The sequence below is a fragment of the Myxocyprinus asiaticus genome, chromosome 19 (genome assembly GCF_019703515.2).
Source record: "Myxocyprinus asiaticus isolate MX2 ecotype Aquarium Trade chromosome 19, UBuf_Myxa_2, whole genome shotgun sequence".
In the NCBI taxonomy this organism is placed as follows: domain Eukaryota; kingdom Metazoa; phylum Chordata; class Actinopteri; order Cypriniformes; family Catostomidae; genus Myxocyprinus; species Myxocyprinus asiaticus.
In genome coordinates this window covers 37,147,882-37,157,074 of record NC_059362.1, presented here as the reverse complement: position 1 = coordinate 37,157,074, position 9,193 = coordinate 37,147,882, and positions in this window count along the sequence as shown.

The window sequence follows — 9,193 nt, the reverse complement described above, 5'->3', positions numbered from 1 at the left end:
AGCTTTGTCAGTTGAGGTAGAAGCACTGAAGTCAAACTCCACTGACCAGCAACATCTCGGTTTGGTGAGTACTGCGAATTCATATGTTTCGACCTCACCTTCATTTGATGTGAGTAAGCACGTTGCTTTAGTGCCAACTTTCAGAGAGTAGGAAGTGGATAACTATTATAACGCTTTTGAAAGGATAGCTGCTTCCTTAGGTTGGCCGAAGGATGTTTGGTCGTTACTGCTTTAATGTAAGTCTTGAGGTCTATTCTACCTTGTCTGTGGAAGACAGTTTAAAGTACGATGTAGTGAAGTTGACTACACTTTGTGCATATGAACTAGTTCCGGAAGCCTACAGACTAAAAATGTGAAATCGTAGGAGAAACACTAGCCAAACGTTTGTAGAATTTGCATGGGAGAAAGGAATCCTGTTTGACATATTGTATGGTGCGTGTAAAGCTGATGATTACACCACATTTAAAGAGCTGATGTTACTTGAAGATTTCAAGCAATGTCTACCTGAATGTATTGTATTATACTTGAATGAGCAGAAGGTGGCGACCCTTTCTCAAGCTGCAGTATTAGCAGATGAATTTGTTCTTGCTTACGCATAAGAATGTATTTTCCATGGCCCATACTAGTGTAAGGCTGGCACCAGGAAGTCTACACCCAAAAGGTGCCATTTCCAGTAAAAGTCAAAGAACTCTGCGAGAATCAACGTCATAGAATTCTCTCACAAAAGCTGAAATCTACACCTGAATATCACCACGTGTGATAAATTGCAAATCGCCTTTGCATTGTTTTACAAAGCTGAAATCTTCACCTGAATATCACCACAGTGTGATAAATTGCAAATCACCTTGCTGCCCCCTCTTCTCTCTCCCCCTTCTCCCTTTCAACAGCTCAGGACCAATACAAAGACACAAGATTTATATGTAAAAATATAACAGATACCATGAAAACAAAGAATGCAACTGTATGTGTTTGATTTCATTTAAGAGGTCTCTGTGTGACTGGTATAGTGGTGTCTTTCCCATGCTGATAAAACTAATGGTAACAAAGTTATAAGGTCTTTGCCAAATACTGCATAATTCTGGAGGTCTATCCCCCTCCTTGACCTACAATTGAAATGATCTTCTGTATGTTAACAAGGTTAAACCCCAGGAAGTCAAGAACACATTCACCCCCAAATTCTCATTGTTCAAAGGATAATGCCATTTAGTACACAATGTTTATTCTGTCTGGGTATTTAAGGAAAGTTGGCAAGAAGCTTGGGGAATCTGTAAGCAGATCTCCCATGCTGTACCACTGCATGTAGTTTTGTCAGGTATGTTTCTTTGACTTGTCTTTTATTTTTAGTAATGCTTGTTTATTCTGATCATGTGAAATTGGCTTTGATTTGAATTTCTGCAACAATGTTTTATATCCTACCTGACAAATAAATTGTTATTATTTTATTTATTCTGAATTCCTCCGAAATCATTACTGGAGCTTTAATATAGGAGGAGGCCATTTATAGACTCTCAGTTTGAATTTCACTCAGGACAACCAGGTAGGACAACCACCTAGGACAACCGGGTAGGATTTGAATTTCATTAGACCAGGGTAGACCATACTGGAGCTTTTATATAGGAGAAACCACTCAGGACAACTAGGTAGGAAAACCACCTAGGACAACCAGGTAGGAGAAAGCCATTTAAAGACTCTCAGTCACTGCTCACCGCCCATCTTAGCAAGTTGTATATACGTGACTAAGCGGCAATATCGTCTGGTTAGGAGACAAGCCAAACCAGATGATATTAGTTAACCCTACAACCGCTGACTAAGAACGGAACTGGCTATCCATTTTCGGGAGGTTTACGTAATTTAATAACGGCCGGCGTAAGTCTACAAAGATCGAAAGGACAATGAATAGAAGAGGATTTAGAGTAGTCAATGACCTAAAAATGTTAAATTAAAAGAATGATCAGAAATTAATTAGAGCTTAAATATAAATTAGAGGTCAACTTAAAATTGGAGTCAGATTAATATAAAATTGGAGTCAGATAAAATGAATAACGGAATCAAAAGTGTGAATTAACAATAATTGCTTTACTTCACTGCTCAGAAAAGACAGAACAACGCAGAGACCTTCAAGGGCAATTTATTGAAGTTCCACTCCAGAACGGATAGAAAACTATCCCATTTTACACTAGAAAAACATCTTCTGTTAAATCACCGGTAAATGTGTTGCAGCCTAGGCAGTACAGCGGAAAGCTGAATGAAACCCGTGAGTGTTTTTATTGTCATAAGCCAGGTCACGTAAAAGCTGAATGTTTCACATTAAAGCACTGATCGCAAAAGAATCTGCAGCAGAACAGGTGGTGTCATTGTCTGATTCTTTCTTATGTGCAGATAAAGAAAGAAATGTGACTGTTAAAACCCAGCCCAGTGAGGAATTTCAGAGAAAAGAAACTACAAAGTGTAGTCCGTTAACATTGCCTGTAACTAGAGAAGAAATCGTGGAAGCTTAGAGAAATGATCCTTCATTGTTTAAATATTTCAGGGCAGCAGATAACTGTGAAGGGAATGATGCTTCATACATAATTGAAGATGGTTTACTCATGCGGATATGGCATACCCGTAATATTACTGCATCTGAGTGGAATGTAGTTTACCAAGTGGTAGTCCCTACTATTTACCGACAGCAAGTTTTGTCACTCGCTCATGATCACTTGTTGTCCGGTCACTTGGGTATAACCAAAACATATAAGCGGATCTTACAACATTTTTTCTGGCATGGTCTCAAGAGGGATGTGGTACAGTATTGTAAAACTTGCCATGTATATCAGTACATGGGGAAGCCTAATCAGGTTATTCCACCCGCACCTTTGGTACCAACAGGGTTGAGGAATAATGGAATACATTTAACGGGATTACGTATTTACAATAGAAAATATAAGTAACTGTATTTCACTACAGTTACAATTTAAATAATTGGTAATTAGAATACAGTTACATTCAAAAAGTATTTTGATTACTGAAGAGATTACTTTGCATTTTATTGTAATTTGTTTCATTTAATATTTAATCCTTTCAGATGGAAAAATGTATACATATGAACAGTGGTGAAACACTTTCTTATGATTTGTTACATTCATACAAGCAGACAGAGAAGTAAGTTTGAAGTAAGTTTGGAGCAGAAGAGATAGAAATAAACCTTGTGTAAATTGTCAGCTTAATGCTAAGCTAAAATGCTATTTATAGCCATTTTACATGCACGTTACCAGGCACGATCATAGTTTTTTTATCAAGAAAATCCAAGTTAGATCATAATTTCTTTTTTTCTAGTAAGACCTTTGTATTAAGGCAAAAATCATATTCTTGATAATAATTTTGTATTGTTTTCCTGTAAAAATATCTAAAAATCCTTAAAACAAGATCATTTTGACTTATCTTGTTTTAGAAACAACACTGCATAAGATTTTTAGGTTTTTCAGAGAATGTATTTTTAACATGTGTATTTTGTCTTACTGTACTGGTAGAGTTTTTATAGTCAAAACAAATGAAAAAATCTACCAGTGCTGAAGAAGTAATCCAAAATATTTAGAATACGCTACTGACCTTGAGTAATCTAACTTATTACGTTACAAATTACATTTTACAGCATGTATTCTGTAATCTGTAATGGAATACATTTCAAAAGTAACCCTCCCATCTCTGGGTACCAATTCCTGTTCTTGGTGAACCATTAGAACATGTAATCATGGATTGTGTTGGGCCTTTGCCTAAGTCTAAATCAGGTAACCAGTTCCTTTTTACACTTATGTGTACCACTACTAGATACCCTGAAGCCATTCCGTTATGTAAGATTACAGCCAAAGTTGTTGTCAAAACGTTGCTCAAGTTTTTTTCAATGTTTGGGTTGCCAAAGGTTATCCAGTCTGACCAAGGAAATAACTTTATGTCCAAGTTGTTTTCTCAGGTCCTGCATTTGCTCAGTATCACTCACTGTGTGTCTAGTGCTTAACATCCTGAGAGCCAGGGAGCACTAGAAAGGTTTCATCAAACTTTGAAGTCCATGTTAAAGAGGTACTGTATGGAAACAGGAAATGGGTGAGATGAAGGGGTCTCATGAATATTATTTGCCATTCATGAAACTGTTCAAGAATCTCTTAAGTCCCTTCTGAACTTGTTTTTGGGCATGCTGTGAGAGGGCTGCTGAAGGTCCTGAAGGAGCAAATGTTAGGAATCAAAAACAGTGAAAAGATAAATGTGCTTGACTATGTGGGTAAGTTTAGGGAGTGTCTGCATTAAGTTTGCACCCTAGCTCATGAATCATTGTCAGCAGTTCAAAAAGAAATGAAGAAGCATTATGATAAGTATGCTGTGTCTCGATCTTTTGCAGTGGGAGACAAAGTGTTGGTGTTGTTGCCCATTCCTGGGACAGCACTGTCTGCATGATTTTCTGGTCCATATGAAATTCTGGAAAGGAAGAGTGAGACCGATTATGTGGTCAAAACTCCTGACAGAAAATGACAGAAAAGAATGTGTCACATTAATATGCTAAAAGCCTATCATTCCAGAGAGAACTTACCGACAGGACACTCTACTAAACGAGATGAAGGGCCTGTCTTCTCTCTCATGGATGTGGCCTGTGAGGAGAGTCCATCCTCTCTTGAGAGTGAGGTTGACCTAGATGGTCCGAGGATTTGTGATACTGAACCGCAATGTGCTAGATTGCTGAACGCAGAAACACTGGCAGATTTGGCAAATTTTCTTGTTCATCCCACTTCAGATCAGAAACAATATATTACCAATCTCATTAATATCTTCCCTAATATTTTTGGTGATGTTCCTACTCAGACAACGGTATTACAGCATGACATTAACGTTAATAATGCTCTGCCAAGCAAGCAACATCCATACAGATTTAATGCTGTAAAGAGAGCTATAATGAAAGAAGAAACCCAGTATTTATTTAATCAAGGAATGGTGAGCCCCAGTCACAATCCATGGAGCTCCCCATATCTTTTGGTGCAGAAAGCTGATGGTGCAGCGCGTTTCTGTACTGACTATTGACGTGTGAACTCCGTAACGGTACCCGACTGTTTTCTATTGCCCTGCATGGAAGATTGTATCAATAACTTAGGTTCAGCAAAGTTTGTCAGTAAGCTGGATTTATTCAAAGGATACTGGCAAGTTCCTTTGACACCTTGTGCTTTGGAAATATCTGCTTTTGTGACCCCCGATCACTTTTTGCTTTGTAATGTGATGACTTTTGGTTTACGGAACATGCCTGCCACATTTCAAAGACTGATAAATCTGGTGCTGGCCGGGGTCCCAAATAGCAATGCTTACATCGATGATTTAGAAGTTTGTTCTCAGAGTTAGTCCGAACATGTGTCTTTATTTGAAACAGTATTCAAACGTTTTGCAGATGCTTCATTGACATTTAACCTTGCTAAATATGAGTTTGGTAAGGCTACTGTGCCCTATCTAGGCAAACAAGTGGGTCACGGTCAATTTGCCCATTGATGGCTAAGATCTCAGCCATCAGTGATTTCCCAGGCTGACTACAAGATGTGAATTGTGTAGGTTTCTTGGCATGGGCGGTTACTATAGGAGTTTCTGTCAAAATTTCTCCTCCATTGCAACCCCACTTACCGACTTGCTTAATCCTTTTAAGTCTTTTGTGTGGTCACGTGAATGTCAACATGACTTTGATAACATACAAGCTCTGTTATGCAGTTCTCCAGTGTTGGCTGCTCCAGACTTCTCCCTCCCATTTCAATTAGAAGTTGATGCTAGTAATGTAGGAGCAGGTGCTGTACTTTTACGGGAAGGATCTGATGATATTGTTCATCCGGTTTGTTATTTCTCAAAGAAATTCAATAAACATCAAAGTAATTACAATTGAGAAGGAAGCCCTAGCGTTACTGTTGGTGCTTCAACACTTTGAAGTGTATGTTGGTTCTTCACATCTCCCTGTAATTGTCTACACAGATCATAACCCTCTTACGTTCTTATTATGCATGTATAATCAGAACCAATGGCTGATGAGATGGTCGCTTGTCCTTCAGAATAACAATCAGGAGATATGGCATAAAAAGATTTTGGAGAATGTGGTAGCTGATGCTTTATCTAGAGTTTAATGTTATGTTTTAAGTTGACTTTTTTGTGTGTGTGTGTTGTGTATTGAGTTTGCCACAAACACTATGTGCACATAGATGTTTGTTCTTAAGGGTGGAGGTGTTACGACCCGAGAGTGTTCTGTCCAATGTCTGTTCTTGCCCCCTGTTATTTTTTGCTATCACACTCTCATGGTCACGTTATTGATTGTCTACCTTTATGTCACTCATTGGTACACCAATCAGGATGCAACGTCAGCGTATAAAGACCCAGATCTAGAAAGGTGAGGGAGGAAGATAAATTTCTGTAAGCCACGTCTGCTGACTAGTGTGTTGCAATGTGTTGATTATATTCACTTATTGTTCTACACTACCCATTTGTTTTGTTATTGTTGGTCACTTGCTGCGTTTCGATCATCCTTCAGACCTGTTCTCTTGTACTGGCCGCAGACGGACTGTATCCTTGAACCAGCGAGGAGAGGATAGGAAAGTATGTCACATGACCTACATTGTTAGAGACATCAGGTAAGGAGCGAGCGCTACTCCCTGTATGTTTTGTGTTTGCTTGTTAGTGTAGATTTGATAGAGTGCCACGGGCACCAAAGACTGTTTTGTTTTCACCTTTACTGGATTTTCTGTTCATAGGCAATGTAGAGGTTTGTGGACACCCAGATAGCGTGTTTTGTTTTGTTCCTTTCTTTGATTTAGCGCCGCTCATGTCCCTCCTCTTTGTGCTCTGCCATATTGTTATTGTACATTGTATATCGTCACTGTTTGTATCACCATTCTTACATCAACTTTTTTGTGTAAATATTTGTAAATATTTTGAGTAAAGTAAAAGAATCACCATCAGCGATACCTCTGTTTCTGCCTTAATCATTTCTATCAGGAAGACTTGCAGACTTGAGTGAAATTCAAGATGACATTTATTTTGATGAAAATAAAACAGAAAATGTAATGTCTGTCTTTGGTGTATGCCCCATCTGGCAGTCCAAAGAAGTTGTACTCGGAACCGTCATATCCTGTCAGAGATAGGAGGCAGGGGTGAGGAGCCTACCCCTGTGCAGGACGGGACTCAGCTGGTGGTGGTGGGGTGGTGGAGGTTGCCATGTTAGCACAACTGAAACAGCAATATGATAGAATGTGAGCAGACTTATAAAGCAATGGCTTACATGTGATTGGCAAGGATTTACCTAGCTAATGGTGCGATGATGTACAGCTGCTAGTCTTCCCGCTAGAACTACGCTGCACTTACATTTCCAGCACTCACAGTTATAGAAGTGAAGCAGTGTTTTTTTTTTTATTATTTATGAAATGTTCCTCCATACCCCTAGTAACATCTGAGGGACGTCACAATATACTATGTACAGACTGAAAAAAGCCATTGCAGTGATACAAAAAAGATATTGCATCTGTAATGTATGTTTTACAATAAGAGATCACAGTCATTTTGGATATGGCAGCATACTGAATCACTTCAGTGCACCCACCATGAGGATGACTTCAGCACTTGTGTCAACAGGAAGAACGAGGCATTCTGGGTCAAAGCTATAATGTTCTGCCAGAATAAGACTCTAATCATCCCTTTCTCTCTCTCTCTCCCTCTCCCACTTGTATCTGTCTGTCGCATGGAATTGTAGAGTAATTCCTGCAGAGGTGGGATAATGTTGAAGGTTTCAGACAAATGGTTAGAAGGGGGCTGATTAAGCCGTTTCATCAGCCCACTGTGATACTGCGCTGACAGCCTTAAGAGAGCTTATTCCACAGAAGCATTGTTATTACGTTTCTCCAAAAAAACTGTTAAGTGTCTGTGACTGACATGTTGCATTATTTGGGTTGGCTAGTTGAACAAGAGCTACTGTAACACGGTTTGGGTCAGTGTGTCATTTCAGTTCTGACGTATGCCAACTTGAAACGTCTTTTAGATTCTTAATGACCTCTGATGTGCTAATAATTTAAATCTCATTTTACTATAACATAACCAGTCATTTACTATCATAAATATGCATTATTATCATGCAAGTAGTAGTTTGATCAAAATAGGTAAAGAATTTCTGTCTGTGCCTCAAATTACAGTGGTAATTTAGTTTTAAATGACCATTTCCACCCTATCTCTTGTCCTTAGGGCACCTCAACACTGTGTTTGATAATCCATTGATTTCAGTGGGGATGGTGCACTGACGCGGCATCAGTTGACCAATAAGAATCAACTTTAAAGAGGCGGGTCCAGTTGTTCTTTTGAAAATCCAATTTTCTATATATTTCTGTTTGATTTGAAACTGACCCGACTCTTTCCACACTTTCAAAACTCATCTTTACACATTCCTATCTGACGAATGTTCCATCTAAGGTTATTTTAGTAGGCTGCCTTAAAATGTAACAGGCTTTTTTTGCAGGCTAGTCTAATAGAATGAACATTACTGTAACTATGTTTTTGCAAACTTAGTTTGACACTTTCTACATTTTGCCTCAGTTTCCTGGTGAAATTAACACTACGTTACAACAACTGTAAGTTTTATTCACTTTCACACAAATCATGGGTACTATGGCTGTTTATAAGCTGTTTATTAAGTTTCAAGGGTGTGATTTCGTGTGAGACTACTAATGTCATATACGTATATGCTTCAGTGTGCCTGTGGTCTATCTTACATTGGTAAGACAAGTCTCTTCAGACTAGAATTTCAGAACATAGTTCTATTAGAAATCATGATCCAGAGAGTTCTGTGGTGACACATTTTACTTTAGAAAATCATCCAGTTTCTTCTCAGATATATTGGTATTGAAGCTGTTAAACAACATCGGAGAGGAGGTGATGTGATGTGAATGTCCAATTACTTAAAAGAAAAAGAGAGGCATTCTGGATATACACTCTTGATACTTTATCACCTAGAGGTCTTAATGAGGATTTTTATATACTCCCCTTTCTTTGACTAATATTTGATAGATTTTTTTTTTTTTTTCTTAATTCTTTCATAGGACTGTGGGTACTCTAAGATTAATTTTAATGTTGTATTTGCCTCATCATGTGAATTAACTTTGACAGCTGTATTTACCTGTATTCAGTATTTACATGGCAGTATGATGGTGTTTGCACCTGT